Source organism: Manihot esculenta, chromosome 4 (assembly GCF_001659605.2).
Source record: "Manihot esculenta cultivar AM560-2 chromosome 4, M.esculenta_v8, whole genome shotgun sequence".
NCBI classification, from domain to species: Eukaryota; Viridiplantae; Streptophyta; class Magnoliopsida; order Malpighiales; family Euphorbiaceae; genus Manihot; species Manihot esculenta.
This window is the reverse complement of record NC_035164.2, coordinates 18,107,311-18,113,271: the sequence shown is the minus strand read 5'-3', so window position 1 is coordinate 18,113,271 and position 5,961 is coordinate 18,107,311. Positions and strand designations below refer to the sequence as shown.

Here is a 5,961-nt window from a genome sequence, read left to right as displayed (position 1 = left end):
CAATATGTTACCTCTATTGGAGCATTTGATGAGGGCTTCAGTGTGGGGGTTGATGTTTATGGTTATGACTTGTGCATGCACAGGTTAAGCTTGGTGAATGAAAGAGAAAGTTCAAAATTTTTATGTATATGTTTGATCATGTATGGGATTAAGCAGGTATGCAGGATGTATGTTAGGCTTACTACGGGTCCCGGCGGCCTTAAGCCGATCTGGATTCTAGCTCCGGTAGCGGTCCGATTTTCGAGTCGTTACAGATTAGTATCAGAGCCCTAGGTTCACATGGTCGGACCTATAGTGTATCGGGCTCATAGATGTTCTAGAAGGTCAAGCACAATAGGAAAATCATGTCCACTTGGATAGGATGTACAGTCCTGTCTTGAATGATGATGTGAAATGCCATGACTTTATGCATGTGCATTGATGATATGCTATGTATGTGATGTATGTGATGCGGGTTCATGTGTCTCCACATGAACCATTTGATGCTAATGTTTTATGTGATGTGTGCTGTTTTTCAGTAAGCAAGATGAGAGGAACTCGTCGATCTGCACGATTGACTGGAGTCCCACCGGAAAGTGAGGGCATGGATGCCCGTCCTCCAGCATTGCCTAGGGCAATGTCCTGCAGGTCTAGCAGGGAGAGAACGTCAAGGGACCCTATAAGGTCTTTTGATGTGAGCAGAAGGGGAACAGTTCAAGGTGGAATGTCAGAAGATGTGGGGGATGATATGGATGTGGATCAGAGGAGGGATGGCAGTCTTGGAGTGAGTATGCCTAAAGAGGGTATGGGAGACTCTCAAGGAGGCACTCAGGCCTCCGGGTTTGTTCAGCCACCCCAGTAACCACCCTTTTCTCAGAATCCCAGGCATTCGATGGGAGGTACATCGGATTACCCCAGTTTTAACCCTTATCACTCTCACATGCCATACCCACCTTTCTACCCACCATACCCACAGTACCCTATGTACCCACTCCTATCCTTTTATCCAGGTACAGCAAACCCTACTCAGGGGAATGTTGCACCTCCTCCACCACCAGCAGAACCCATGGTCCTAGAAACCCAAGTACCTAAACCTAGCTCATTTGGAGGGAGCAAGGTCAAGATGACCGACTACTCGAAGTTGGATGCTCCTAAGTATGAAACAGGCGATGACCCGTTTGAGTACCTCAGGATGGTCAAGATCATTACAGATGAGTTAGGGGCTGATGACAGTAGAGCCATTCAGATGGCTGGGTTCACACTGAAGTGCAAGAAGGCCCGAGAGTGGTTTTAAAATTATGTGAATCCGAGGGTGGATAGTCTTTCCTGGGAGGAGTTTGCTAATGAGTTCGCTGGATGGGCTTTCCCTGATAGTTCAAGGGAGTTGAAGATGATTGAGTTTGAGCAGTTAAGGCAGACGGAGGAGATGAGTGTAGATGAGTACACAGATAGATTCTTGGAGCTGTTGCCATTTGCTGGGCAAAATCTTGACACAGATCAGAAGAAGGCTAGGAGGTATATCATGAGGCTTCATTCCAGGTATTCCTCCTTGATCCAGTCAGTAGAGAGGGAGAGTTTCCATGCCATAGTGGATATGGCCCGGAGGATGGAGGCTAGTGCAATAATCGAGGAAAAAGTTAAACAGTCAGTAGCACAGCCTTCTGGTTCTAAGACCCCAAGTGGGGGAAGGTTAGACCCTTCTTCTTTGAGTTCAGGCAGTAAGAGGTAGAGCGGTACCACCAAAAAGTTAAAGAAGAACAAGTTCTGGAATAAGATCAAGTCAGGTCTGGGATTAGGAGGTGGCTCGAGCTCAGGTGCAGATAATGCAGTATGTATGAAATGTGGGAAGCCGCACAAGGGAATATGTCGGTTTGGGACGACAGCCTGCTTCAGATGTGGGCAGGAGGGACACATGGCACGGGAGTGTCCTAGAGCAGCTTTTATGGCACAGTCCCAGCAGACAGGTTCGGGTAGTGTGGCTCAGCCAGTGGCTCCAGCCGTGACTCAGCCAGTGGCTCCAGCCGCGACTCAGGCCAGTGGCAGAGGCAGAGGGAGAGGGGCAGCCTCTTCTTCTGCGGGTTTCACGGGTGAAGGTCCATCAGCTCCAGCACAGATCTTCACTATGACACAGCAGGAGGCAAATGCATCAAACACCGTGGTGGCAGGTAATCTCATCATTGGTTGTTCTGATGTTTATGCCTTAATGTACCCTGGTGCATCTCATTCTTTTATTACTCCGAGGGCCGTCGAGAGGTTGGGTTTGATGGTCTCTGGATTAGAGTGTCCCCTATAGGTCAGTGGACCCAAGTGTGACCCGTCAGTGGCAGAGTCAGTCTGCCAGTGTAGTCCAGTTTGTGTTGAGGGGAGATGCCTTTCAGCCGACCTTGTGGTTCTAGATTTGACAGATTTTGACGTCATTCTAGGGATGGATTGGCTATCTACGCATGGTGCTACCCTGGACTACAGAGACAAGGTAGTCAGGTTCAGAGGTCAGGATGGGTCAGAGGTTGTCTTCAGAGGAGACAGGAGGGGTACGCCTAGAGGTTTGATATAAGCCCTACAGGCTCGTAGGTTGCTCAGGAGGGGTTGTCAGGGTTTTCTAGCTCATGTGAGAGAGCTGGATAGTCATGTTAGAGAGCCCGCGTCAGTGCCCGTGGTCAGAGAGTTTTTAGATGTCTTTCTAGACGAGCTGCCAGGTTTACCACCTGCTAGGGAGATAGAGTTTGAAATTGAATTGATGCCTGGAACCAGACCGATCTCTATCCCTCCCTACAGGATGGCACCAGCAGAATTGAAGGAGCTTAAGGAGCAATTGCAAGAACTGGTAGATAAGGGCTTCATCCGACCGAGTATGTAACACCCCTTACCCGTCTATACAATAACTTAGTAAAGGCTGCCACATACTATACTATATGCAATTACATATGTGGACTTAAGATAGCTTTGACCTTATAAATTGTTATTTAGTTTGTTTCAATGCATGTTGATTCACAAAATAATTTTAAATGGAGAAACCGCAAAAGTCTCCCCTGTTTATTAGCAATTATCCCTGTGAAAAATAGTCATAAAATCTCAATATTTGCTCATTTCACATTATCAAATCCATAAATAGAACATAATAACTTAAATTAGTCAACACATTTGTATATATTTGTACTATTACAACACTCATTTACAGACTCTTGGTAGACTATTAATGTACATGCCAACCATAAACAACCTCTGTACAAATCTTGTGACTGACTGGTTATGATGATGTCTCTGTGCTGATGCAGAACCAGACCTCCTAACTGTTGCTTCCTCTATCTATTACCTGCGCATGGAAAATCCAATGCGCTGAGTTTATGCCCAGTGGGTGAATAACAACATATATACTCATTCACATATAATAGGAATACTCATGACAGATATAATGAAATCATTTTATAAGGCAAATGAAATTTTTATGTGTCAGTGGGTGATAAGTGCCAAATCAAGTCATGCAGTTGTATAAATGTAAGGTCATTCATATTTTTGTAACCATCTTATGTGCATGCTAGCAAAGCATTAACAAGTCATATAATTAAATCTTAGCCCCTATAAACTCTTCACAGGATCATTTAGCTAGATAAGGGAAACTGTATCTGTATAGCACAAAGTGCCAAACTGTATGGCCCGGGGGCCGAATGTTGTGCCTGTATGGCTAAAAAGCCGGGAAACTGTATGACACATAATGTGTCGATAAGATCATATCATGTAGCCCATTAGGGCGCAGTACTGCTACACTGTATATGGCATGCCATACCCTTATGCTATCTATGACTCCCACTGAGGTTTACTAGGGCCAAGAATGCATAGTTTCATGTTAAATATTTATTGGTACTAAATAAGCAATCACATCAATAAAAAGAGTCCTTAAAAGCATTCATATATATGTAATAGAACATATTCACTTATGAGCATATTATTCAGCCATAAACATTTTACTATGTCATCAAGAATATGCATGAAAAGTTTTAGTCTCTTAAGCTAGCACGTGCGTAAAGCAGGCATGTCAAGTTAGCATGTGCGTAATTTGGCCACAAAGCTAGCATGTCAATCCCTTTTAGGTCAATATTTATCTTTAGCTTTGTTTCTGCCTGAGATTGTATCACATTTTTAAGTATCTTATGGACACAATTAGACTCACTTTTCTTCATGAACGTTGTGTATTTATGTCTTAGCTTTCTAACAAGATATATTACATCTAATTCTGACCTTCCTAACTTAAGTTATGAATTTTTCTTTGCAACCTGCTCAATCAGGTCCTAACCAGTACAGTTTTGGTATCTGTTTTTAATCTAACAAAACCTATCATATGCATACATTTTCATACAGATTCAAGCTTAACTTTATTATACAAAGTTTTAGGTATACTTGTCAGGGTTCATTTGGAACTGGTCTTAATTCATTTCATTGAGTAAATCATTAGTTATGGTCTAGGAGATACATACTGCTCCGGATGCACAATTCCCTGTGACCAGCTTAGGTTCACTAGCAATTTTCACATAATTAGCTACAGATTCAGAATTTGGTCACTTCATGAAAGTTTGAGATTTGTGTCTTAGCTTTCATTTGGTATATGTTAGGATTAATTTAAATGATTACACAATAAGTTATGAGGCTTCTAACACAGACTGTCCTGTTGGAACCTATTCTGCCAGTTTTATGTTTTTGGCTTCCATGTTGTATCTATGTACTTTAAGCCTTCCAATCATCATTTCAACATTCATATTACATATCCATACAATCAAAAGAGCATTTCCAGCAAACAAAACCAATCCCTAATGTTACATATTCATGAGAAAATCAAAGGAAAAACAGAAGTTCATACAATCACCAAACCTTTTGCACAATCTTTTCACAAGCTTTAGGTACACCTTAGTTACTCTCTTTCCTTGCCTTTCCCCTTTGATGTACCTTCCTCCCTTTGAGTTTGTTCTTTACAAAGAATAAGAAAAACAGGAGCTTTAATTCATTTAACAACATATAATTAATTGAAACATGAAAGAATATGTTTACCTAACCTAGTTTTCAATTTCATCACTTACCACTAAAGCACCTTAACTTTTCTCCTTCTTTCCTCCCTTTCTATGGTTTCCTTGCTGGTTATTACACTTAAGAACAGATTTTGTGTGGCTGGAGATTTTATCTTTTTGATGAACTATGGTGGAAATGGAAGATAAGAAAGCAAAAGCTTTTTCTCTTTCCTTTTGGTGTAGCCACGGCAATGATGGACCAAATGAATGACAACTCTTTTCTTTCATGCTTAGTCATGTATGGCTAGGTGTCATATGGTGGGTTAGGTGTAAATATAGAAAAAGGTGGAGGGCAAACTTGGAATTTTACTTTTAAACTTTCCATATTCACACTTTCACCTACTAAACTTTTCCATATGTTTCAATTTAGTTTTTAAACTTTCAATATTCATAGATTGACCTACTAAACTTACATTTTTAACATTTAGAAGTTCATTTTATTTAAGCAAGCACGTCGGTTTTAGGAAGCACCTCAAGCTAGCACGTCGGGAAACCCTTAAGCACCTCCCGATAGCAACTTGATTCCGACCTGCTTATCACGTTAGATACTTTATTTTAAGATATGTCTGTTTTCTTATTTGGGTTTTCTATGATTCAGTTATTACAGTTTGAAGATGTTAAAATACTATTACTGGTCGTTCTTATTTTAACTCTACCTTTGGACGAATAACTCTATATGAAATGCAAGTTAGACCTCTAAACACAACTTTTAGTGCTCTATCTTTAAACAAATTGTGTGTCAGACGGCTATGGATAAGCTAGCACCTCCCCTAATTAGCTCGAGGTTAAGCTAGCACCTCCCCTGAAGCTAGTTATTCTAACTTCGGATTGGTACAATTGAAAGCTAATGGTTGCTTTATTTCTATCTGCAGGTTTTGGAATGTTACAATTCTCCCCTCCTTAAAAAATTTCGTCCTCGAAATTT

General features: G+C 41.4%; 1 long non-coding RNA gene across 1 annotated transcript; it reads right to left on the bottom strand.

Annotated features, from left to right (window-relative positions):
* Nucleotides 1-3,152: 3,152 nt before the first annotated feature.
* LOC122723499 lies at nt 3,153-5,284 on the bottom strand. The gene is made up of 3 exons (XR_006350406.1): nt 5,049-5,284; nt 4,843-4,938; nt 3,153-3,292 (listed from the first exon to the last, which is right to left on the bottom strand). It is a non-coding gene; the product is annotated as an uncharacterized LOC122723499 (long non-coding RNA).
* Between the last annotated feature and the right edge of the window lie 677 nt (nt 5,285-5,961).